Here is a 27,493-nt window from a genome sequence, read left to right on the forward strand (position 1 = left end):
TATTGGAGAAAGGAGTTCAGCTTTCCGCAGGTTCAGTTTGAGATACCAGTGGGAAATCAGGGTATGGTGACAAACGTCTGGAACTGAGTTGATGCTAAGACATAGAGAAGGGAGTAAAATTCACAGAAGAGCTGTAAAAGCTACCTGAGTGTGCCAATCACTTAAGGAGAGAGGTCACTCAGGGAGAGAGGTTGAATGAGAAGAGAGAGAGGAGGCTGGAACTATGGGGTAAGTTTATGGGCTAGGGAAAGGGCAGAGGTAGGAGAAAGGTGTAAGAGATCGAACACAGAGGTGTTTTGGGAATAAAGAGTAATGACTATGTATTTTTGTATCTACCTAGTTTACCACCGTGTTCCTAGTATCTTGCACTAGGCATAGCCTATAGTAGACACTCAGAAAATCTGTGAATTGAAAATGAAACAGAACCTTTCAAGAAGCAGTACACAGAATGCAGCCTACAGGAAATGGTCAAAGAAAGAAAACAGTGTGGAAGGAATGCTGCTGAGGCCAGTAAGGGTGAGAGCTGATGTGGCACCATGTGAGATCTGAGTTGAGCCTAGTGAGTTTTTCTCGCAGGAAGAATAGATTCAATATTTTTTTCACTTTTATTTTGTTTACATTGCCCTGGGGATGCAGAAATCCATCAAAACTGATCTTTGTTCTAAAGAGCTCACAGTCTGGTGGGGAAGACAAACACAGTCCTTGATAATTATAAGATGGAAAGGTACTGTGGGAGGACAGAGATGAGGAGGAGCTCGTAAACTTGGAAGGCTTCACAGAAGAGGTGACAGTGGAACTCAGTCTTAAAGATTGGCGTTCAGTACGGTAGGAATTCTAGCGCAAACCAGCCTGTGCAAAAACCTTGATAAATGCTGTGGTTGTCAAACTTCTATGTGCGTTAAGAATCACTGGAGAAGTCTGTTTATAATGCAGATTCCAAGGCTATACCTCCCGGGAAATTTCTGGTTCTATAGGTGAGGGCATCCACTTTAATAAGCTTTACAGGACCACACTCTTTAAAACCTCTTTATGTGCTCCCATTGTCGTTGGGAGTGGGGGGCAGCGGTGGCGGGAGATGAGAGTGGAGAGAACTTTGCCCACCGGGGCTTCTGGGTCTCCATAGGCGCACACTGTCACAATAAAAACAAATTCATTTTGAGTCGCGCTTTCAGGGTAGTAGATGCTTTCGTGTGCCGTACTTTGTCGGAGTCCCGCAACAACTCTGTGGGGTAGAAATTAAGAGTCTCATTTCATAGGGGAGGAAACTGAGGCTCAGAGAGGGGAGATTTGCTCAAGGTCACGAAGCGAGAAGTAGCAGGGCAGAGACCGAAAGCCAGGCTAGCAGATTCCCAGCTCAGAGACTTTCCGATTACGAAGGGAGGCCGCGAGTGGGTGGGGCTCAGGCCCTTGCTCCAGGCTGCTTCCAAAATGGTGGGGGCCTTGGCGTCAGCAACGCCCCCGCCCCTTCCGTCCACCTCCCTCCTTCTTCCCCAGTCCACCCAGGCGGGGGGAGGGGATGGAACGGAGCAGCCCACGTGACTGCCGACAACCTGGCGCGTGACGCAAAGCGGCGGGCCCGGCGCTCGTCTTGCCTTGTGGGAAACGTAGTTCCGTAGACCGTCAAGCTGGCCAGGAAGGCGGGACCTAGGACTACATTTCCCAGGAGGCCACGGGGCGACGCCGCAGCTGAAGCCGCCGGAGAGCTGAGACGCGGGGCGCGCTGTCGGGCGGGGGCAGGTTCGGGCCGGTTGTGCCGTTGCGAGGCTGCTGCTGCCGCTGAGGTGGGCCCAGGTGAGTGAGGGCCCTTGATGGGAATTAGGGCAGCTCAGTCTGCTCCAGTCGTTTCGTCTTTTATCTTTCCTCCGCGGCCGCTGGCTCACGGTGCCCGTCAGGCCTGGCGCGGAGCCGCTCCCCCTCGCCTTCTCCTCGGCTTCTTCTGAGCGGGCCCTGCTCGCTCCGGCTCCTCCCCCTCCCCGCCCTTCAGGGCTTCCCCTCGCTCCGGCCTAGCTCACGACGCTCAGGGCCGCGTTTTCTCCGGAGCACCCCCTATCCTTTTTCTTGCTTGCAAGCTGCCAGGGAGGGGCCTCCACCTCCTCTATCTCCCCCCTTAGTCGGGTGAATCCTATTATTTGGATTTCTCCTTTTCCCGGAACTCTTGAGTGCCCTTCCCCCCAGCCTAATCTCCATTGGCCTGGATCTGTCTTCTTCTAGGGCGCATGTGGCTGGCACTCAGTAAATGTTGGTACCGCTTCCGTTCTTTCCTGCCTTGTGGCCAGAGGAGGCATAGTCCAAATTTATCACCGGAACATTGGTGCGCCCACTTTCATTTCTCTTGCGCTGGAGGTGAGGCCGACTTGTGTTCCAGTGGTAATTAGCGTGTGTTCTGCCTGAATAAGGTAATTTTCTTCGTCTCCCTTAGCACCCAAGCAACTTTTATCAGTTATCCTCTTTGCTCTTCTAAGTCTTAGGGATGGAGTATGGCGGCAGAAACTGGCGAGTAGCGCTGGTGCCCAGCAGTTGGAGCCATCAGTGGTAGTTGAGTGTTTACGAGGAGGTTGTTCATTGGGTTGAAGGAAAAGCCTCTGAGAGTGTGGTAGAGCCTGGCGGGAGAGAGCCGATGAAGCTTCTGGTGGCAGCGTAACGGAAGGATCCTGGAGCCAGCTGCCTGGGTTCAAGTTTTGGCTCTGCTAGCTTTTGGTTTCAGGTCGAGGAGCTTCACTTCCAGGTCCTTCAGTTTCCTTATCTGCAAAATAGCGGCAACACTGGTTATCTTATAGGGTAATTGTGAAGGTTAAATGAGGTAAATTAAAAACCGCTTAGCTCATTACCTACCAGGTATTAAGCACTAGTATCATTATCGTCACTTTTAGAATTTATAGGTTGTAGGCCCAGAGTGGAAAGGCACCTATCACACCATCTTTTTCTTTCCCTTTCAGATGGCCCTCCCTTTTCTTGTTTGTGGCAATACGGTTTGTTGTAGTTTTTCCTGTTATCTAGACAGACTGATGTGTGTATCAAGCCTGTTAAAGAGCCAAAGCTAAGCTGGCTGCTGCCATGAACTTGTGGAACAAACTGGGCTTAGTTTGTTCTCTACTGGGAAGTTTGTTTTGTGAATTAGTATACATACTTGAGCAATATCAAAAGCAGTTTTTTTCTGCAGCCATTTAAGCTTGATTGCATTTTGTGGAAGAGTGGATTGAAGTTTCTGTTAGGAACTGTTTAACTAAAAGCCTTTAAATACAATTCCATCTCTGCTTTTTACATCTCTTAGCACTAGTGAAAGATCTCCAGTTTTGGAGACTGGTGTTTTTAGTCTGCAGACTAGGTACAGTCCAATTCTAGCGGTGATGGTGGTAATAGTAGTTATAGCAGCAGCAGTAGTAGTAGTTCTTTAGCATATTACTTTAATAGCATAACTAGTACAGGTATTTTTTTTTAATTAATTTATTTTTTATTTTTGGCTGCATTGGGTCTTTATTGCTGCGTGCAGGCTTTCTCTAGTTGCGGTGAGCGGGGGCTACTCTTCGTTGTGGTGCGTGGGCTTCTCACTGCAGTGGCTTCTCGTTGTGGAGCACTGGCTCTAGGCACGCGGGCTTCAGTAGTTGTGGCACACGGGCTCAGTAGGTGTGGCTTGCGGGCTCCAGAGTGCAGGCTCAGTAGTTGGGGCGCACGGGCTTAGTTGCTCCGCGGCATGTGGGATCTTCCCGGACCAGGGCTCAAACCCGTGTCCTCTGCGTTGGCAGGCGGATTCTTAACCACTGCGACTACGCCACCAGGGAAGTCCCCAGATTTACATTTTAAAATCGTTTTTTGCCAGGGGTGTAGAAGATGGATTGTGAGGCTGTCAGTTAAGAGGCTTTTGTACTGGTATAGCCTGGAGATGATAGTTGCCTGAAGTAGAGAGATGGAGTGGAGATGCGTTGGTGGGAAGAAGCAGAGGGTTTTCAGATTAGGTAGTTTTAATATTCTCTAGAGCAAGACGTTCTTAGTACGGTCCATGGACTACAGGGAGCTCATGAACTCTAAAAGTTTAGTGAGGGAAGTGCATTTTCTCAAAGGGTCATTACCTTCCATCAGTCATTAGAGTCTCAAAATTTAAGAACCAGTGCTCTGGAGTTTGTAATGCAGGTTTTTTTTTTTTTTTTTTTGGCTGCGCCAGGTCTTAGTTGCTGCACGTGGGCTCTTTGTGCAGGTTTATAACCCATAAAAAAGTAATTGCCCGTGGCTTACCAGGAGAGTTAAGAGTCATGGGTACCCTTTCTAAAAGCTTGCCTTTTTTTTTTTTTAATAAATTTATTTTATTTATTTACTTTTGGCTGCATTGGGTCTTCATTGCTGCGTGCTGGCTTTCTCTAGTTGTGGCGAGTGGGGACTACTTTTTGTTGTGGCGCGTGGGTTTCTCATTGCAGTGCCTTCTACTGTTGTGGAGCATGGGCTCTAGGCGCAAGGGCTTCAGTAGTTGTGTCATGCGGGCTCGGTAGTTGTGGCTCATGGGCTCTAGAGCACAGGCTCAGTAGTTGTGGCACACAGGCTTAGTTGCTCCACGGCATGTGGGGTCTTCCCGGACCAGGGCTCGAACTCGTGTCCCCTGCATTGGCAGGCGGATTCTCAACCACTGCGCCACCAAGGAAGCCCAGGGTTGCCTTTCTTTAGGGAACTCGTTTTTTGTTTGTTTTAAATCAAAGTTAAATGCTGTGCCATAGAAAAGTCACCTTTTAGTTTCTTTTTCTCTAGGAGTTACAGGCCGATGCACATACTGAGTGAGGAAGCTGAACATTAGTGAGCTCAGTTTCACGAAAATCCATATCCATTCCTACTGTTTTCTTTCATTGGGTTTTGTTTACAGTTCCTATTTTAGTGGTAGAAATGGAGCACCTTAGTGTGTGAAGAGTGAGATTGTTTTCTTCTTGCTCTCCTTCTAACAGGGGTTTCATATGTATGTTTATATATTTTGTAGTGTATTTTTCAGATGATAGTGTGTTACTGGAAGCATAGGGTGTGCTTTTTTCCACAGAGTTAGAGCTCTACCACGGAAAGAACCATGTATTTTTCTTTTTATGGCAGATGTTGAAGACTGAAGGCTCATGGACTAAATCCAGTCGGCAGATGTGTTTTGTTTGGCTCACACAGTGTTGTAAATTTGAATTAGTTGTCAACATTGAAAAACAGGGAGATTTCATGTAAAAATGTGGATTCCGGCTGCTTTGAAATATCAGATCTGGCAGTGATGGACCTGTGTTTCTGCTTGCAGCAGCAATCTTTTATAGTTGGGCATGTCCTTATAGCACCACTAAAAAAATTTCTTTCTGCTTTGGTGCTTTATTTCTTTCCTTTGTTTCTTCTTTAAAAAAAAGAGGAAATTTTAGAGAACTTCAGAAGAGGAAGGTGGAGCAGTGCAGTGGGGAGGGGAGGGCCCAAAACATTGAATTATTTTGTTTCCGTACTAAAGAAACCCAAGGGCTTTTAGAAAGCAAAAGGCATTGATCTGACCCCTGCCCATGCCTTTTTAGCTGGCACGTGTGCGGTGTCCTCATTTTTGTTCTGCCTGATTTGCTTTTTAGCATCTGGAATGCAGTAACTGCAGAGCTTGGCTTGTTTCAGAAGATAGAAGGCCAAGCAAAGAGAAGTTGCTGAACGTCTAATTAGACGACTTTTGGCGCCTGTCCTGAGGCAAAATGTGTGTGTGTGTGTGTGTGTGTGTGTGTGTAAGTGTATTTAATGTATGCGTTTGTGGAGTCCATCGCTATGCTTTCAGAAATCCTGTGCGTATTTTGGAGAGGTTCATAACTCAATTTTATTTTTGTCTATTTTAATAAAAAGGTCAGGATACATAAAGGATTAAAAAAAAATTATTTGGCTGCGCTGGGTCTTAGTTGCGGCGTGCAACACTTAGTTGTGGTGTGCAACACATTGCGGCATGCGAACACTTAGTAGAGGCATGTGGGATCTAGTTCCCTGACTAGGGATTGAACCCGGTCCCCCTGCATTGGGAGCATGGAGTTTTAGCCACTGGACCACCGGGGAAGTCCCTACAGAAGGGATTGATAGAGGAAGTCATAGAGGTGAGACTGCTTTCTGAAGTTACCGTAGAGATTTCGTCACTCCAGGTCTCTCCATTGTATCCGGGCTTCCCGGAAGATGATCCCATTGTATCTAAAGGATGTGTCCTATGTGTCCTAGAGTCTTGACTAAAACCTTTGGCTACCAGATTATGGGCTATCAGAAAAAAACTTTAAAAATGAAGGAGATTGAGGAAGTTGGTCAGGCGCCAGAGTGGGCTTGCCCAATAAAGAAAAAGAATTGGGTAAATTTTTTAATGTAAAAAAAAATCTTGTTTCAGGTGTAATAAAGTTTTCCTTTACAAAGCCTTTTTTTTTGGCTGCACAGCATGCGGGATGTGGGATCTTAGTTTCCTGACCAGGGAGACCAGGGATCAAACCCCGCACCCCCTACAGTGGATGCACATAGTCCTAAGACCTCCAGGGAAGTCTCACTCTGGCAGTTTTGATGTCCCTTTGTATGCATGTATCACTTTGGAAAGTGTTCTGAGAGAGGCTTTTCTTGACGACCTTATCTATAATGGTACTGTGATCATTAACCAATACCCCTCCCCAACCCTGCGTTATTACTATGGGATATTACATGATTTATTTTTCATCTATTGTGTCTTCACCTTTTTAGAGAGTGAAGCAGGGATTTGTTTGATTCACTGCTGAATCCCCACACCTAGGACGTTCTCTGTTAAATAGAAGAGGCTTAGTAAATATTGAGAGAAAGGATGAATTAATATGGGAATAAATAGATGGCTGACTGGGTGACAGTCTCTGGAAGTGCTCCCACTATCGAGTTCTAGCTTACTCAGATTCTGTTAAGCTACCTGTTGAAAATAATTTGTATGGCGGTTGGTGAGGAGATTGCCAAGGGGCAAGAGGGTACTTACTGGAGTGATAAAAGTATTCTATTGTTGGGTTAGGGTGGTGTTTACATAGTATATTTTGTCAAAACTCACTGAACTGTATCTTTAAAATGTGTACATCTATTATATATGAGTTATAATAATTTATAAAAATTTGTATTCAAAACTCATTTTCTAAAGGCTGTTCTGTAAAACTGAGGTAACTCTGTAGGTAGGCTGTGGTAATGATTGTTTTCCTTGAATTTTTGGTAAGTTTAGCCAAGTGTAGGTGGGACAGGAGGTTTTAAAATACTCTGGAATGAGGAGGTGCCTCAGGCATTATGAGGGAAGGAGGCTAAGCTGGCCAGGTTCTGAATAGCCCACCCTAATTTCAGTCTGAGGTGCTGCATTGATATTTTTTTTTTTTTTTTTTTTTTTTTGCGGTATGCGGGCCTCTCACTGTTGTGGCCTCCCCCGTTGCGGAGCACAGGCTCCGGACGCGCAGGCTCCGGACGCGCAGGCTCAGCGGCCATGGCCCAGCGGCCATGGCTCAGCGGCCATGGCTCAGCGGCCATGGCTCACGGGCCCAGCCGCTCCGCGGCATATGGGATCCTCCCAGACCGGGGCACGAACCCGTATCCCCTGCATCGGCAGGCGGACTCTCAACCACTTGCGCCACCAGGGAGGCCCCTGCATTGATATTTTATACTTTGGGGTTTGGTAGGGGATATTTTCTGTTCCACTTTTAGCAGAATATTTTCAGCTGTAGTGTTCATTTAATAGGGCATGGTCATGGAGTTATATGATCTGTGGTACCTAGAGACCTTGGAATGAGATGAGAAATGGAAGTCCTTGTTTCTTATCAGAAGTTTTTTGTTGTTGTTTTTAATTAAACTGGGACCTTGGGGCAAGTTGCTTAACCCTTCAGTGTATCTGTTCAATTTCAGATGGAGATCGAAATCTCTTATCTACCTCCAACAAGGGTTATTGTGATGGCTAGATGGTTAGCTCAGTGCCAGGGCTAATAGTAGGGATTCAACAAATTAATTTTATTATATATGGAAGATGGATTGCTTGTTAGCTGCTTGGGAAAGGGAAGTAGTTATATGGCATTAAATCTGAAAGGACAGTGAGAAACACCCAGAGCCCTCAACTGATAGCATATGGAAAGTGCTGAGTACACGATTAAGTTGATATTTCAAGATTGTGAGGGAAGGATGACTTAATTATTCAATAAAGAGCTCTGGAACAGTTGGCTAACCTTTTTGAAAATTACATTAACTTGACAAAATAAATCACGTGAAAACAAGAGATACAGATTAAATAAAAAATGAAATACCATTTTTTCCCTCAGATCTCCCTCATGATAAAAAAAACAATATAACGGTTATTGTTGGTGAGAGTGTGGGGAAATGGACATTCTCAAGTACGCCTGGTAGCAATATAAGGTGCTGTAGCTGTTCCGGAGAACACAATGTACCTGTGCTTTTAGGAATATACCATAAGGAAATAATTGCACAGGTCGTTAAAGATAAGGATAATCATTACAGTGTTACGTTAAGTGAAAAATTAAAGACAACCTAAATGTACAACACTAGGGAACTGCTTATGTTATAGCATGTGTGTACAGTGGAATGCTAGGTAGAAGAGATGTAGATGGGAGCACCAAATTTGTTGACATAATACAATGTGTAGAAAAATGCCCAGAACTGATGCTTTAGTTCTGTTCAAAAACCTTTCTGACTCTCCATTTCCTCCTTAGTCAGTGTTTATTAAGCGTGTACTGAACTTTAGATTCTGTTGGAGAAAAATTACCTTAAATATGTGGTCTGTGGTCTAGATCTGCACAGTTCATTTTGGTAGCCACTAGCCAAATGTGGCTAGCTCACTTTGAGTTAATTAAAATTAAATACTCAGTATACTTATTTAGTATACTTAGTATAGTTTTCACACTAGCTATATTTCAGGTGGTCAATAGCAACATGTGAATGGTGGCTGCCATTTTGAGTAGCATAGATAAGGAACATTTTCCTCATCTCAGAAAGTTCTGTTAGCGTGGATCTAGATTGTCTTTTCATGTTTTTGTCAGCATTGCTTCTGCATACGATAGGTGGGGCCTCATAGTAGTTGCAGTTTTCTCCCCTTAGAGTTTACAAAAGAATTTTGGACTTTGCTTTGGCTATCATTTATGCATCACCATTTTCATAATATTTAAACTCTCTTTACCTCTTAGCCCACAATGGGTTTGTTCAGAATGCAGAGAGAATGCTACCTCTGTGGCCAAAGGGGAAAACATGAGGACAATTTTGCTAAACCTCCTAGTTCTGGATTAGAATTTTTTTTTAACCTATTAGAGTTTCTGTTCTTCACTTTAAAAACAACTGAGCAGGAACTGGAATTGAGATTCATACATGGATTGTTTTTGATGTTTGGCTTTTCTTTTTTTGGGGAAAGAGGGCATTAAATACTTATTAAATGTCTGCTAAGTGCTAGGCACGTACTAAAATGAAAATAACGTGGTATACAGATCTTTACTGATTGATATACTTTTAGGATTTAATTTCTGTCCAGGTTAGTTATTTTTTAGAAGTGGATGGATTTATTGCTTAAATTGGGGCTTCAAATATTGCCTTCAGAATATTGGTTATTTATGTTGGATGAGCTAAATCTTAATTTGTTATTTTGGGGCTAGGGTAGGCAAATATATTCCCACTGTGTTAGTGTTATTACAGTTGTGAGGATCCCATTGAATGTGGCTAAAATGAACTTTTAGAAGATTCAGTGTAAGTTGGCTTTTACATTCTCTCATCCCTTTAGGCTCATGTTTCTCTTACACTGGGTAGGTTAGTTGCTCTGCATCAAGTGTTTTTCGTAGGGATGAAAATTTCTTTGATTTTTTTTTTCCTCCAGTGTTTTATTATGAAAGATTTCACGCATGCAGAAAAGTTGAAAGAATTGTACAGTGAGTACCCATATGCCCGCCACCTAGATTCTACATTTGTTAGCATTTTGCTATGTTTACTTTATCACATCTTTTTTTTTTTAAATCACATATCTTTATACTCATCACTCCACTGTATTTTTTTTCCAGGTTTTTTTGTTGTGGCTAAATATACAGAACATAAAATCTACCATGATAATAATTTTTAAGTGTGCAGTTCAGTGGTATTAAGTACGTTCACTGTTGTGCAGCCATCATCACTGTTCATCTCCAGAATGTTTCATCTTGCAAAGTCGATACTCTATACCCCATTAAATAGTCAGTCCCCATTCTCCCTTCCATCCCCAGCCTCTGACAACCGTCATTCTACTTTGTTTAGACTGCTCTAAGTACCTCATATAAGGGTAATCAAAGAGTATTTGTCTTTTTGTGACTAGCTCACTTCAGTTAGCATAACGTCCTCAAGGTTCATTCATGTTGTAACATGTCAGAATTTCCCTTCATAATATTCCATTGTATGTAGGTTTATACCACATTTTTTTTTTTTTTTTTTTTTTGAGGTACGCGGGCCTCTCACTGTTGTGGCCTCTCCCGTTGCGGAACACGGGCTCCGGACGCGCAGGCTCAGCGGCCATGGCTCACGGGCCCAGCCGCTCCGCGGCATGTGGGGTCTTCCCAGACCGGGGCACGAACCTGCGTCCCCTGCATCGGCAGGCGGACTCTCAACCACTGCGCCACCAGGGAAGCCCTATACCACATTTTGCTTATCCGTTTATCCATCAGTCAGACACTTGGGTTCTTTCCATGTTTTAGCTATTGTGAATAATGCTGCTGTGAACCTAGGTATACAAATATCTCTTCAAGACCTCGCTTTCAGTCCTTTTGAGTATATACCCAGAAGTGGAATTGCTGGATCATATGGTAATTCTATGTTTAGTTTTTTGAGGAACTGCCATTCTCTGCTGTTTTCCACAGTGGCTGCACCATTTACATTCCCAACTACGGCGCCAATTTTTCCACATCCTCACCAGCATTTCCTCCCTCCCTCCCCACCTCCTTCCTTCCTCTTTTCTTTTTTTTTTTTTAAATAGTAGCCATTCTAATGGGTGTGGGGTAGCTTTGGTTAGCATTTCCCTATTGATTAGTGATGTTCTCTTTTCATATGCTGTGGACCATTTGTATATCTTCTTTTGAGAAATATTTGTTCAAGTCCTTTGCCCATTTCCTTATTTTTTTTTGAAGTATTTTAAAGTAAGTTGCAGAAATCAGTCTTATATTTAAATGCTTCAACATGCATATCATTAGCTAGAGTTCAATATTTATGATTGAACTCTTATGAGTCCCTTTTTGGGGGAGGACAGGGAGGTAAAATTTACACATCTAAATGTGACCATCATTTCTTTAATTTATACGTGCTTGGATAGAGAGATTTTGAGTGCCAGTTCTTAGCTGGAATAGTTCCCTTTCCTCTGATTTAATGATGTTTGTCTCAAGTTAGATTTATTTTTGTCAAATTAATAATTGTGATCATATAATTTATCTTTTTAAACCAGGACACTATTGAGAGAGGGGATGCTATTAATACACTGGGACAGCAAGTGTAAACTATCTTGAGCAAACCTGAATATAAGGTCAACCTAAATATTAAAGAAGAACTTTTGTAGATTGAGATTATTTTCAAAGTAAATGCTTATTTAAACACTTTACATGCATTATCTCATTTAACCCTGTATTTTACAGGGTAAGTGAAGAGTTTCTTGTTTTACAAATGATAAGTTGAGGCATAAGAGATCAATTTAGGAAGAGATAAGATTTGAACCTAGGTCTGACTCTAAACTTCCACTCTTAGCAACTGCTATATTGCCCAGAGTAAGGGTCCAGGGAGTGGTGAGGAGAGTCTTCACATAACAGAACATCCCATTTTGTTATTGTCATGCTTATTAGATCCAGAGTTAAGTTATTTAAATTTCTCTTCAAGAATAAATGGACTTGAATCTACCAGCCGACTGCAGAGGCTTTTTGATTCGCCTTGCTGCAAGTAGAATGACAGAAGATGTATTTTAGAATCAATCATATTTGCCTAACTTTTTTTTTTTTTTTTGGCCGCTCAGCATGGCTTGTGGGATTTTAGTTCCCTGACCAAGGATTGAACCCGGGCCCTAACAGAGTCCTAACCACTGGACCCCCAGGGAATTCCGTTGCCTAGCTTTTTTTTTTTTTTTGCGGTACGTGGGCCTCTCACTGTTGTGGCCTATCCCGTTGCTCCGGACGCGCAGGCTCAGCGGCCATGGCTCACGGGCCCAGCCGCTCTGCAGCATGTGGGATCTTCCTGGACCGGGGCACGAACCCATGTCCCCTGCATCTGCAGGCGGACTCTCAACCACTGCGCAACCATGGAATCCCTGTTGCCTAGCTTTTTGTGTCTTTCCGTCTTTAAAATGAAAATACGCCCTCCTTCCTACCTTTCTTATTTTGAGAGAATTACAGTATATATATTTTGACACTAATACAAAGAATACATGAAAAACTGTATAGTTCAGTATCTTATGCAACTTAGCATAGTCACATGCCATCATTTCTTTTATTACTAAATGGTTATTAAATGGTTTGGACATGTAAAAGTGATGAAAATCCTATGTCACGTAAGTTTAGGCATAGAGTTAGTCTAGTGCTGTTTTTTTTTTCCTTGTGCTGTTTTGACAGTTGAATGAACAGTGTTAGTTGAGCACTAGAAATTCTCAAATGTAATTGTTTTGAATGTCATTTGAGTTTAGCCACTGCAGTGAACCATCTCTTCAACAAATTGTTGGACTCTTGGTTCAGAAGCAGTGGATCCAAAATTCATTGAATGAATGATACATAGAGTGTCATTTAACTATTGCAAATGCTTTGTCATATCATTTATTATCACTTTTTAATATTTTTGAAACATCTTCTCTTTGAGAGAAGGCAGCTTAATGAAAAAATTTTTAACATGGTTAGCCCAACAGCAGGTTCCTGATAAAATCTGGTACCTGCCCTGACCATTAATGTGTTGAGGTATTTTCATACATGAGCCATGAATGTAAATCAAAGGTTAACTTTAATTTTGAAGTTGTCAACTAGCATTGCTGGGGTTTTTAGGAAACTAAGATTTTATGTGCTGAGGGCTTCCCTGGTGGCGCAGTGGTTGAGAAGTCCGCCTGCCGACGCAGGGGACATGGGTTCGTGCCCCGGTCCAGGAAGATCCCACATGGCGTGGAGCGGCTGGGCCTGTGAGCCATGGCCGCTGAGCCTGCGCGTCCAGAGCCTGTGCTCCGCAACAGGAGAGGCCACAACAGTGAGAGGCCTGCATACCAAAAAAAAAAAAAAAAAGATTTTATGTGCTGGTCAAAAGTATACATAAGCTGTAACTTAACTTCCAGATATAATATGTATATATAATATTATAACAATGTGTTATTCCATCTGGAATCTTGACCTTTCCTTTCTCACCTGATCTTATTCTGGTAACTAATCCTAGAGCTGTGAACAAGAAATAGGAGGTGCTTTCTGAGGAGAGGATCTTTGGTTTCCTTGTTCTGTATTAAATATCATTGCAGAGCTGTAGGGATACAGGCTTTGTCTTCTGTATTGTTCATCCTCCTGCCTTTACTCCTTTTACTGTGTAGGAAAACATTGTTCAAATCAAAATTGTAAGTCCTGGATACACTTTTTGGATGCATTATGTGTACAAAACTCAGCCTTTCATATAGTAACTCATGAATAATCTAGTTTTCTGTAGAAAATATTCAACTTTTTCTTGACTATGTTTCTTTTTTTTTTTTTTTGGCTGCGCTGTGCGGCATGTGGGATCTTAGTTCCCTGATCAGGGATCAAACCTGTGCCCTCGACATTGAGAGCGCGGAGTCTTAACCACTGGACCGCCAGGGAAGTCCCTTGACTGTATTTCTTGATACAAGTTATATAGCGTTTAGTGTAATTTTTTTTTCTCCCTGAGTAGTCAGCACCTGAATTGTACCCAATGTGGAATTAAACAAAATGCTAGGGATTTAGCTGGATCTCTGCTTTGCATTGGACAGATATTTGAGTATCAGCTCAGTTTTTTTTAAAGGTGATTCTGGAAATGGAAATATCTTTAAGGATTTAATTTGTTGTTTGGTGGTTATGTAAGCATGTTACTGGGGGAAAAAGCCTTAATGTAAGTATAAAATCTTGATTGACTACTGCAACAATTTGGGAAAATGAAATTCTCATTGTTGAGCGTATCCACTGTTATCCTTTCCCTTCCAACTTTCTTTTTATTTTTCAAACTGCCCTTTTAGAATACAGTGTGCTATGTGCTTTACATACATTAATTCCTTTAATCCTAGGGTAATTTTATAAGATCAGTGTATCTGTTTTTTGATATGAGAAACTTAGTAAGATTACACACCTTGTTCAAGCCTGCACAGTAGTGGAGTCAGGATTCTAATCCATGTCGGTCACATTTACAAAATTCTTACTCTTAATCACTCTGCCTGTATTCAACATATATATATATATATATTTTTTTCTTTCTTTTTTTTTTTTTAAGAAAGGATTATTTTATTTTATTTTTGTCTGTGCTGCACAACTTGCTGAATCTTAGTTCCCCAGCCAGGGATGGAACCCGTGCCCCCTGCAGTGGAAGCGCAGAGTCCTAACCAGTGGACTGCCAGGGAATTACCCTCAACATACACTTTAATATGCTTGTCCTTCAGTGTGGAGTTGTTTCTTTGATTTAACCTTAAGAGCATTGCTTTATGAGTCCTATTTCAATCTTTGACAGTTGTTTGCAGAAGTTTAAATGTGTGTGGCCAAGAAGCTTATGAGGTACGTGGGAATGCTTGTACTTTTCTGTCACTATTATAGAGAATTGTATTAATCCTTTTTTCCTCTAGAGAGGGACTGAGAAATGAAGTCTAAAGTGAGCACAACAACAGTGTTCAGCATTGTACAGCATTTTTTTTCATGGTTTTAAAGTATGCAATCTGAAGACATGTAGAAAGTACAAAGAATAATACTGTATAACTGGTGCCCATGTATTGACTATTTAAGAGATCAGTTTAATAAATTTAAGAAATAAAGCTTTACCACCATAGCTAAGTCTTCTAGAATTGTTCTCCCCATCTCCCCCATCCTCTCTTCTAACTTGGTGTTTATGATACTTATGCATTTTTCTAGACTTCTATTAAAAATGTTTGCTTTCGTAAACAAAATATAGTATTTTTGTGTTTTTAAACTTCATGTAAATTGTTCAATACCAACTGATACCAAGAAGTTCTTGCTTTTTTTTTTTTAGCGTTTTTTCCTTTTTTTTTTTTTTTTGCGGTATGCGGGCCTCTCACTGTTGTGGCCTCTCCCGTTGCGGAGCACAGGCTCCGGATGCGCAGGCCCAGCGGCCATGGCTCACGGGCCCAGCCGCTCCGCGGCATATGGGATCCTCCCAGACCGGGGCACGAACCCGTATCCCCTGCATCGGCAGGCGGACTCTTAACCACTGCGCCACCAGGGAGGCCCCCCTCCTTTTTTTGTTCTTGCTTTTTTGTAGCTTTTTAAAAAAAAAATGTTTATTTATTTATTTATTTTTGGCTGCGTCGGGTTTTCGTTGCGGCGTGTGGGCTTCCCTCTAGTTGTGGTGTGCAGGCTCCCGACTGTGGGCTCTGTAGCTGAGGCGCGGGGGCTTAGTTTTCCCACAGCATGTGGGATCCTAGTTCCCTGACCAGGGATTGAACCTGTGTCCCCTGCATTGGAAGGCTGATTCTTAACCACCGGACCACTAGGGAAGTCCCTAGCTCTTGATTCTTGATACCAAGAAGTTGTTTTTGTAACTTCGTTTTCTGCTCAGGCTTCTGTTTGTGAGATTCATTCATGGTATGTGTGTTCTTCATTTTCACTGTTTTATAGTGTTCATTGTATGAAAGTGCCAGTTTTTATTTATCCATTTTGTACTGTATCCTGTTTGTACTCAGCGCTGCCAAGAATATTCTTGTATATATTTTTTACTGACTTGAGATAATTTCTCTAGCGTTTATACCTAAAACTGGAATTTCTGGTTCACAGGATGTGCACATCTTTAACTATAACATTATTCTCCAGAGGAATTATACCAGTTTATACTCCCAATATATGCATTTCTGTTGTACATCTTAATGGCACATGATGTTGTTAGACTTTAAAATTTTTTGCCATTCTTGTGAGTATGAAATATCTTATTATAGTTTTAAATTGTATTTCTCTGATTAGTAGTGAAAATGAATATCTTTGCATATGTGTATTAGCCATATAGGTTTTTTCTTTTTTTAATTGATCATCCCCTTAGCCCACTTTATTTTTAGCGTTTATCATCATTTGACATACAGTATATAGTTACTTGAGTGTATGTCTTGCCCCACCAACCACAAGATGAGAGACTTTCTCCTTTTGTCAGTGTTGTATCTCTAGTGCCAAGGACAGTGCCTGGCATACGTGTTCAATAAGTATTTAATAAATTAATCTTTTTTAATCTGAATAATTGAGTTTTTTGCCTTTTTTATTGATTTGTAGAAGTTCTTTATATAGAGTCTGGATTTTAATCCTTTGTTTATGTGTATTGCAAATATACTCTCCTAGTATGTGGTTTCGTTTTGATTTTCTAAAGCATATAGACATATTTATCAATCTTTACGTCTATGGTTTATACTTATAACTTGTTTCAAATCCTCTACCCGGAATTTGTACAAATATTCTTCTATATTTTCTTCTAAATGTTTTAAAGCTTTTCACATTTAATGTTTGTGTATATGCTTTTTTTTTTTTTTTTAAGTCCACTTGGAGTTTATTTTTTGTGATGTGAGGTAGGGGTCAGTGGTGAGCAGTTACATTGCTTATAAATGTTTTGGAAATAAGATGCATTTTGTGAGAAAACCTGTACTTAGGAGTGGCTAGGTGGCCTTGGGATTTGGGCATTTTGTGGGAAGAAGAGGTTTACATCCCTAAAGGTGTTTGTAAATTGATGTTGAGTTAACATCAGCAAATTTACAAAGCAGTTGCAAATTTATTTCTAGAATTAGCAGAACCAGAATATATGTGGACATTTTGGGTAGAGTTCCAAAATTGCTGATAAGACTATTTCTTAGTTTGTTTGAAAGTAAGTTTTTATTTGACAGTACTCTGGGAAGTAGTTTTGATCTTTGTGTCAAACATAGTAGCTTCTTCCAATTTGTAATTTAAAAAGGAAAAATAAGAAAGAAAAAATCTCTGAAGGTGAATGTACTTTAGTAGGTTCTCCAGCATGACATGATCATATCCAAATTTGTTGCTGGAATAATGTCACAAATATTTGTAACAGAGTATTCTGGCATCAAATTTAGTCTCTTTCCTGTTGCTTGTTTACAGTTGAGAGGAAATGTGACTCATTTAGAAGTTGGTTATCCTTGTCTGATGCTCTGGGTTAAATGGGTTAATCAGATTACTATTTTGGATAAATTTTTTTAGTGAAAGTAAGCAGTTGTGGAAGATAATACTCTGTACCATCCGCTTTTCCAACTCTGAAATTAAGTTTTTTTGGGAATTCCGTGGTGGTCCAGTGGTTAGGACTTGGCTGCTTTCACTGCCGTGGCCTGGGTTCAATCCCTGATCAGGGAACTAAGATCTGTAAGCCACACAGCATGGCCGAAAAATAAATAAATAAAATAAAATTAAGAGTTTTTTTGTGGATTGAAATTTCATTTCAAATAGGCTTTTAGTGAATTAGATTTATTTTTAGTTAGCATCTCCCTGTAGCTTCCAGTAGTGTAAGTTTAAGGCAAATAATAGATTATTTAGAGAAGACAGATTTCATAAAGCACATTTAAAAAATTTTTTCCTGTTAGATAATAAGTAACTGGGAAGAAAAGTGAGAAATTAGAGCAGAGTGGATGAAGTTTGTAGTTTAAGTTTCTTTAACAGGTAAAAGGTAGCATGATGATGTGGAAAGAACTGGGGACACACTGAGAGCTAAGGGCCTTTAGCTCTAGTTTTGCCTCATCTTCTTGGGCAAATCTCTTCCTTTATCTGGGTTCAGGTTTCCTTCTGTAAAAACTAGTTGTAGTTTAGATAATCTCTAAGAGTGCTTCCAGTTCTTAATGCTTTGTGACTCTAATTCTAGTGAGATTTGTCCATAACTCTGATATGCTTCTGGTTCAGATTGGAGTGGATCATGGTCTCTTAATCACACAACTCTCTGCTCTTTGATTAAAACTAGCTGTAGACTGACTCAGGGCTGCACACCCTATACATGGTCTGATGATAATGAACTTTCTCTTTATTCTCCTAGTGCTAGGAGAAATAACAAATAACTATTTACAAATAACTATTTCAGTGAGGTTTAGAAACAGAGCCATAAAAGTTATAAATGTAGGTTGGAAGTTGTGTTAATACCAGGGTCTTGGCAGATAATGATAATACTGAGCAGAGATAAACTGCTCTGTTTTATTATAAGCGCCTTAAAAGGGGACAGATGTTCTGATTCATCTTTGTGCTTTCCATAGTGCCCAGTGAAGGAAATTAACAATTATTTATTACTATTATTTGAGTCCTTGCTATATTACTGTGTACTGTACTATGATTTAGATGTTTTCCTCATTTAATCATTTCAGTAGCTTATGAGATAGTGTTGCCCTTATTTTATAGATCAGGAAACTGAGACTTAAAGGAGTCAAAATGCTTTAAACTAGTGTTTTTTTTTTGTTTGTTTGTTTGTTTGTTTGTTTTTTGTGGTACGCGGGCCTCTCCTGTTGCAGAGCACAGGCTCCGGACGCGTAGGCTCAGCGGCCATGGCTCACGGGCCCAGCCACTCTGCGGCACGTGGGATCTTCCCAGACCGGGGCACAAACCCGTGTCACCTGCATCGGCAGGCGGACTCTCAACCACTGCACCACCAGAGAAGCCCTAAACTAGTTTTTATGTGACGCCAAAGTCTGTTCTCTTTATTGCCTCAATATGCTGCCTAGCAAAGACATTATCCATTGGGTGCACTCAATGAATGTTAACTCAGTGAAATACTTGTGAAATGTTTTATGTTCATTGTTTTGGATCTTTTTTTTTTAAATGTATATGTATGTATATATTTATTTAGGGTTGCGTTGGGTCTTAGTTGCGGCATGTGGATCTTTTGTTGTGGCGTGCGGGCTCAGTAGTTGCAGTGTGTGGGCTTAGTTGTCCTGCAGCATGTGGGATCTTAGTACCCCGAGCAGGGATCCACTGCATTGCAAGATGGATTCTTAACCACTGGACCACCAGGGAAGTCCCCCAACTAACTATCTTACTAATAGGACATCCTTAAGGCAAGGCAACATGTGGTTGGCAGTTGTGTTCCAAAGTAAAAAATTAAACCTGAGAGGGGAACTGGAAGTTGAGGATAGGGAGGGTAGAAATTAGGAAGGAGACCTCTTTTCATTATGTACTCTTATACAGTTTGAAATTTTTACTGTGCATGTATTACTAAAATGAAAAAACTAGGTAAAAAGAAACATTTTAAGTTTGCTGAGGCAAATGAAACAGTTTAAGTTAATATCTCAAGTTCTATGATTCTGTACATGTTTTTACCATTTTAAAAACTGTATATGTGCCACAACATGGCTGAACTTTTTTTTTTTTTTGGCTGAACTTTGAAAACATGCTAGATGACATAAGTTAGACGTAAAAGGACAACACTGTATGATTCCACTTGCGTGAGATACCTAGATTAGTCAACTAGACAGTAGAGTGGTGGTTGCAGTGGTGGGGGTGTTACTGTTTAACAGGTGCGTGGTTTGTGTTGGGGAGGTGGAAGAGTTCTGGAGATGGATGGTGGTGATGGTTGCACACCAGTGGGAATGGGCTGAATGCCCCTGATCTGCACTGTACGCCTAAAAATGGTTAAAATGGTATATCTTGTGTTATGTATATTTTACCATAGTAAAATATATATATATTATTTAGCTAGTGTTTACTCGTTTTGTTATTCAACACCGGGGAATCCAAAAAAAGGAGTTTCATCTGGTACTTGCCCTCAAGGAGCAAAATAGTCTCGTAATATTGCATGATTAGTATTTTTCAAGGAAATAGAGGCTTAAGTTGTAAGGAAATGGTGATAGCTTATAAAAAGTTGTAATGTGATAAAATAAATTCTGGAAAAGTAGCTGTTAGGATTTCCTGACAGTCTTATATGCTGAACAGGCCAGAGGATTCAGATGAGAAGGTTATAATTTTGCCCCGAGGCGCCTCTGCATAGCCTGAGAGCAAGATTTTAAAAAACCTGTCTAGGTAGGAACTGTCAGGTACACAGATGGCATGTTGATCCGTCTCTCTCTGTTGTAAATTGAGAACCTGGGGCACAGAATAATGGTGTCATTTAGGGGTCAAGCTCATTCAGCCTGGAATCAAGTATAGGTTTGGGTTCGTTGCCAGAGTGTTCTGCTTCTTTAAGAGATTTGGAAGATGTAGTGTCTTCTATTCTGAGTCTGCCATAAATCCAGGTTCTGAATTATCAAGATAGAGAGAACAGAATTGTTTAATGACCTTGTGACTCTCCATACCAGCTAGTTGAAGTCTTGTTGTCTTTTAACTCTGTCATTTTGACAGTGGCCTGATTCATAATTATTATTATTGAGTACTAATGGTGTGCTAAGCACCTTCAGTAACTTTATGCATATTAATTTATTCAATTTTCATAACCCTTTGTAGTAAGAACCAGTTTTACAGGTAAAGAAACAGAGACAGTGAGATTTAATTAAGAAATTTATCACAGGTCTAAGTTAGTTGGTGGAGTGGGAATCAATCAAATCTAGGCAGTCTAGTTTTAGAGCATGTGTTCTTTTTTATTATTTATTGGTTAGTGCTTTGCAGATTGCTTTGGGATGATGGATTACTAATTTTATTTGCTTTATTTGCTTTACTGTAAGTTGCTGGGCATAAGCATTTAAAAATGACATTTTCTACCATTTGAGACCCTACAGTTTTGAGAATTACTGTTCATTAAGGGTTTATTCTTGTTTGGCCATTTGCACTAAATGACTTTGTTAGGCAAATTATGTAAATTGAATACAGTTATTATAATATAGGTGTGTTAGTGAGAAGAATGCGATTCTTTTGGGGGGATAGCACTTCTTTTAATTGGGGTCCATAGCAATTGATGGCAAATGTTCATCTGTTGATGAAATTTGTAGTGAGATTTTACAAATGTCATCTTTTAAAAAAATTTTATTTATTATTTTTGTCTGCGTTGGGTCTTCGTTGCTGTGCGCAGGCTTCCTCTAGTTGTGGCGAGTGGGGGCTACTCTTCGTTGCGGTGCGCGGGCTTCTCATTGCGGTGGCTTCTCTTGTTGCAGGGCACGGGCTCTAGGCTCTCGGGCTTCAGTAGTTGAGGTGTGTGGGCTCTGTAGTTGTGGCGGACGGGCTTAGTTGCTCTGAGGCATGTGGGATCTATTCCGGACCAGGGCTCAAACCCGTGTCCCTGGCATTGGCAGGCAGATTCTTAACCACTGTGCCACCAGGCAAGTCCCCATATGTCATCTTTGAAAACGTTTTTCACACAGGTCCTGCCAAATACTAATCTTAATCCATGAGCATATGATTTTTTTTGGAGCATATGATTTTAATTGAGCATATTTATCACTTGGAAGGCTTTATAGAATTCTGTTAGATTCTTTTCTCGATATTTGCTTTTTAGCCTGCCCTTACACTGCACATTAATCATTTCCAATTGAAGATTAGATGGAAGTTCCTCAGTTGGTGTTTAGATGGATTTTGAAATATGGAGATTTCCTTTGTACTTGCATTGAGGAAATATGGTAAAACTGTAGTTTGAGCTAAGAAAATATGTCTGCTTCAAATTTGTGTGGGACTGGAGATCTCGTTACCTGTTTTAACTTTCGACAGTATGGGAAATGAAAAAAGTAACATTACTTGTGATTCAAACAATGTATGTTCATTTTAACTTGCTGTAGTATGTTTCCCATAGAAGTGCTGTTTTGTCTTGTTAATTTTCAAATGGATTTATTAAGAGACGTTATTAAGTGTGCAGCAAAAGCTAATTTCCAAACCCATTAAGTATTCAGTAATAGTGTTTAAGGGTGATTCGTCTTCAGAAAAATTTCAAATTCAGTCTTTTTTTTTTTTTTTTTTTAGAGTATTTATTTATTTAGGCTGTGCCGTGTCTTCGTTGCGGCATGCGGGATCTTTAGTTGTGGCATGTGAACCCTTAGTTGTGGCATGCAGACTCTTAGTTGCAGCATGCATGTGGGATCTAGTTCCCCGACCAGGGATTGAACCTGGACCCCCTGCATTGGGAAAACGGAGTCTTACCCACTGGACCACCAGGGAAGTCCCTCAAATTCAGCCTTGAGCTTAAAAAAAAAAATCACAATAAAATTTTATGGCTGCTAAGCCATTTAACTGCTGTTTAGTAGGCAAGTCAGGATTCACCTTCTGTTTCTGACAGAAATTCATAGAACTGATGAATCCACTACAGAAGTGGATTGAGAGCAAATGAAGGTCACTGTTGACAATACTGGGTCAATAGCATGTGATAGATTCTTTTTGCAGAATACTTGCTGATGAACAGTACAGTGAATAAACCATTTGCTTGAAATACTTTACATTTTCACAGGCTTTGTAAATTTGTCCAGCTAAGCCCTTTCTTCTCCACACGTTTTTACCACCATTATTTCTGCACATCTTAGCAGATTCAAGTTCAGATTGTATTGAATTAATGTTCTCTCAACCTTTGTGAAAAGATTCTTGCCAGTGGTTGTTCCACACAGACTGTTTTGTTCATAGTGTTCAGTCACTTCACACTCAGCATTGACGTCACTAAAAAACTGAGCAGTATCAGTAGTATCTGTTGAATCATCAAGAGCCATGGAACACCACCCACAATCATTTGCCTTTTAAAAAAAATAAATTTATTTTGAACAGTTTGATTTACAGACAGTCTCAGGAAATAGTACAGGGTGTTCCTATATATACCCCATATCCATTTTCCCTGTTAACACCTTGCATTAGTATGGTACATTGGTCACAACTAATGTACCAATATTGGTACATTGGTATATTCTTACTAACTAAAATTCATACTTTATTCAGATTTCCTTAGGGTTTTTTTTTTTTTTTTTTTCGGTACACGGTCCTCACTGTTGTGGCCTCTCCTGTTGTGGAGCACAGGCTCCGGACACGCAGGCTCAGCGGCCATGGCTCACGGGCCTAGCTGCTCCGTGGCATGTGGGATCTTCCCAGACCGGGGCACGAACCCGTGTCCCCTGCATGAGCAGGAGGACTCTCAACCACTGTGCCACCAGGGAAGCCCTTTTTTTTTTTTTAATTTTTAATTAAAAAAAATTTTTGGCCGTACAGCATAGCATGCGGGATCTTTAGTTCCTTGACCAGGGATCGAACCCATGCTCCCTGCAGTGGAAGCACAGAGTCTTAACCACTGGACCACCAGGGAAGTCCCCAGATTTCCTTAGTTTTTACCTAATGTCCTTTTTCTGTTCCAGGATCTCATCTAGGATATACATTAAGTTGTGTCTCCTTAGACTTCTCTTGGCTGTGACAGTTTCTCACATTTATTTTTGGTGACCTTGACAGTTTTGAGGAGTACTGGTTAGCTGTATTTTAGAATGTCCCTCAATTGGAATTTGTCTAACATTTTTCTAATGATTTATACTAGTGTTATGGATTTGGGGGAGAAAGAACACAGAGGTAAAGTGCCATATCATATCAAGGAATACATGCTATCAGTGTGACTTCTTGTTAACTGTGATTATCTGGCTAGGTTTCTCCAAAAAATTACTCCCTCCCCTCCCTGCCACAGTGTACTCTTTGGAAGAAAATCGCTAGGCATACTCACCTCCACTTAAGGAGTGGATAGTTATAGTCCACCTCCTTGAGGGTGGCGTATATACATGAATTATTTGTAATTCTTCTGCCTGGGAGATTGGTTTTTTCTCATCCATTTATTTATTTATTCAGTCACTTATTTATATCAGTATGGACTCATGGGTATTTTTGTTATAATCCAGTACTTTATTTTGTTCTTTTTTTTTTTTTTTTTTTTTTTTTGCGGTACGCGGGCCTCTCACTGCTGTGGCCTCTCCCGTTGCGGAGCACAGGCTCTGGACGCGCAGGCTCAGCAGCCATGGCTCACGGGCCCAGCCATTCCGCAGCATGTGGGATCTTCCCGGACCGGGGCACAAACGCGTGTCCCCTGCATCACAGGCGAACTCTCAACCACTGCGCCACCAGGGAAGCCCTGTTCTAATTTTTTGATATTTACTATTGAGAGCTCTTTCAGTTGGACAGGAGTGTCCTTTTGACATACCCCCTTTATTGTGTGTGGTGGTGTTTTTTGTTGTTGTTGTTTAGCTCTTTCTTACTTTCTGGGACTATAAGATACTCCCAAGCTCATACTGTGTGTCCCCTCCCCCAGCCCTAGATGCAGCCATTTCTCCAAGGGGCCCTGGTTTCTTTTATTGGAGAATGGTATTAGAAATCAAGATCTGGGTGCTAGGTGTGCACATTCCTACTGGAGGGTTATTGCTTCCAGATCTTCTCAGCTGACAAAGCAAGGAAATACATCTGTATACTAACACATATATTCCATATGCTTATAGAAATATCTAAGTATTTCATATTTCTACATATCTTCATTTGTATCTGTATTAAGCTGGACATGAATTACTGATATCTCTAACTCTAATCCAGTACCTCGTTGATCATTCTAGTCTCTTCCTTTTTTATCTATAACCTCCCACTCCCAACAGTGAGAAACTTGGCTCTCACCATTTGCCATCCATTTACTCATTAATTCCAGTATACATGTAGTGTAGTGGTTTCAGGATTGTTAACCTGTACCCTTTAACAACTTTACAACTAGAAAACTTTAACAAGTAGAATGCAGTGGTTATATGCAGTTCCTTTTGCTTTTTATCTTCTCATTTCACTTATTTCCATAGTTAACTTAGGTTAGCACCCTTCCTCTCCACCTGCCCTGTTTTTTAATTGACTATTTATATTGCTCCCATTGTCCTCAACCCTTCAAACCAAAAGGCTAATAGTCTTAAACAAGTTCATTTTCTCAAGACACATTTTTTAGGCTCTTGCAGTCAAACATAATTTAATTAACTCACTATAGATAAACGACTTTCCTCCTTATGCTAACAGATACAACACTCAGAAACTTACTTTGGTTGTAGCCTTATTTTTGTTTATTTTTATTTTGTTTTTATGAAGGTTTTCTGTTGTGATAAGATACTCTGTTTTAAATTGTTAAAAAATTTCCAGCAGTTGGTTTCCTGTGAGTTGGGAATATTGTGTGAGTGCTTAGTTTGGTAATGTCGACACATATTGTGTTCTTGGCACAGCTATGGTGTCATTTCATAATAAATACAATGTGTTGCCATCTAATTGGATTTAAAAAAAGCACCCACACTCCATGTGTGATATGACAGAGTACATGGTACTTGAAATGCTTTTTATTTTTAAGATTTATTTATTTATTTATTTATTTTTGGCTGTTTTGAGTCTTCGTTGCCGCACGTGGGCTTTCTCTAGTTGCAGCAGGTGGGGGCTATTCTGTTTCGGCGCGTGAGCTTCTCATTGCAGTGGCTTCTCGTTGTGGAGCACAGGCTCTAGGTGCACGGGCTTCAGTAGTTGTGGCCTGCAGGCTCTAGAGCGCAGGCTCAGTAGTTGTGGCACACAGGCTTAGTTGCTCCGCGGCATGTGAGATCTTCCTGGATCAGGGCTTGAACCCATTTCCCCCGCATTGGCAGGCGCATTCTTAACCACTGTGCCACCAGGGAAGTCCCTGAAATGCTTTTTAGTTGCAATTGCTTTACCACAATTTGTAGCAGCGCAAAGTGGTGAGACTACTGCTTTTAGTCACTTTTGCAACTACTCTGCTGTTGTAGTGTGAAAGCAGTTATCTATAAACAAATGAACCTGGCTGTGTTCCAGTAAAACTTCATGGATACTGAAATTGGAATTTCATAGAATTTTCACACGTCATGAAATACTTTTGATATTTTTCTGCCATTAAAAAAAATGTAGAAATTTGGGAATTCCCTGATGGCCCGGTGGTTAGGACTCCGCACTTCCACTGCAGGGGGGCCTGGGTTTGATCCCTGGTCGGGGAACTGAGATCCTGCAAACTGAGCAGGCAGCCAAAAAAAAAAAAAAGAACAGTAGAAACTGTTCTTAACTCATAGGTGGTAGAAAGACAGGTTGGGCTGTGTGACATCATTTGCTCACCCCGCCAAGCGAAGAAGGCCCTGTATACTGGACACATTTGGAAGTATCTGTCTTTCTCTCCAAAACCATTCATAGTAATTTCGCCAGTCTTAGATTCAGTATTGGTCCCTGGTTCATACCAGGGAAGCTGCTTAGAGCAAGACATTGCACAGTTTTCTATGGTAAAACACTAAAGGTTTATTTGCCTAGCTGTCATAATCTTATCAATTCCTAGTATTTTTTCCAGTGGGGAGTGGATAAGATTAAATTTTGTCATTGGCTACTTTGGGTTAACTTGAATAGAAGACACAGTCCTCTTTTGTTCCTATTTATTTGTTCATTCATTCATTTTTGGCTGCGTAGGGTCTTTGTTGCTGCCTGCGGGCTTTTCTCTAGTTGCGGCGAGTGGAGGCTACTCTTCGTTGCAGTGCAAGGACTTCTCATTGCAGTGGCTTCTCTTGTTGCAGAGCACGGGCTCTAGGCACGAGGGCTTCAGTAGTTGTGGCTCACGGGCTGTAGAGCACAGGCTCAGTAGTTGTGGCGTGTGGGCTTTGTTGCTCCGCAGCATGTGGGATCTTCCAGACCAGGGCTCGAACCCATGTCCCCTGCATTGGAAGGCGGATTCCTAACCACTGTGCCACCAGGGAAGCCCTTTTGTTCACTTTTATTCAACTTGATTTTGAAAGTAGACACATTAGTCCTTAAGTATTGTAGAAGCAACGTGTGCCTGGTGGTCTTTTTCTCTTTTTGGCTGTGCAGTGCGGCATGCGGGATCTTAGTCCCCGACCAGGGATTGAACCTGCGTCCCCTGCATTGGAAGGCAGATTCTTAACCACTGGACCTCCAGGGAAGTCCCTGCATGGTGGTTTAAAGGACTAGCTTTGACCTCAGGTTCATAGGAGCAGACAAGGTCATCTTTGTGCTTCCTTATCTTCTGTATTTCTCAATAAAAGATGATAAGGGGGGGCTTCCCTGGTGGCGCAGTGGTTGAGAGTCCGCCTGCCGATGCGGGGGACACGGGTTCGTGCCCCGGTCTGGGAGGATCCCACATGCCGCGGAGCGGCTGGGCCTGTGGGCCATGGCCGCTGAGCCTGTGCGTCCAGAGCCTGTGCTCCGCAACGGGAGGGACCACAACAGTGGGAGACCCGCGTACCGCAAAAAAAAAAAAAAAAAAAGAAAAAAGATTATCAGGGGTGCTTGAGGTGAGATAAGAAAAAACATTTCAAATCTTAATTAACTGTAGGAAGTAAAAATGCTTTAACTGTAGGAAGTAAAAACAGAATGTTAGGGCTCACTGTTTGGATTTAGGAACTATGTTGTTACGTAAGGTATAGTGTATGGAACGTGGGGGCATTCTGAGCTGCACTCTAGTCTAAGCCACTGCTGTCCTTTTCCTGGATAATTGTAGGCAATATCTAACAATTTCTTCT

General features: G+C 41.3%; 1 protein-coding gene across 3 annotated transcripts in view; it reads left to right on the forward strand.

Moving 5' to 3' along the window:
* Nucleotides 1–1,680: 1,680 nt before the first annotated feature.
* Nucleotides 1,681–27,493, forward strand: part of THRAP3 (thyroid hormone receptor associated protein 3) — a 74,973-nt gene continuing 49,160 nt past the window's right edge. For 2 of the 3 annotated variants that reach the window (XM_060089496.1, XM_060089498.1), the window contains exon 1: nt 1,681–1,791. The gene's annotated coding sequence lies outside the window, so the exon portion shown is untranslated. Of the gene's footprint in view, nt 1,792–2,267; nt 2,397–27,493 lie in introns of those variants that run through there. The other variant, XM_060089497.1, reaches the window with a different exon arrangement.

Source organism: Mesoplodon densirostris, chromosome 2, assembly GCF_025265405.1.
Source record: "Mesoplodon densirostris isolate mMesDen1 chromosome 2, mMesDen1 primary haplotype, whole genome shotgun sequence".
Lineage (NCBI taxonomy): Eukaryota > Metazoa > Chordata > Mammalia > Artiodactyla > Ziphiidae > Mesoplodon > Mesoplodon densirostris.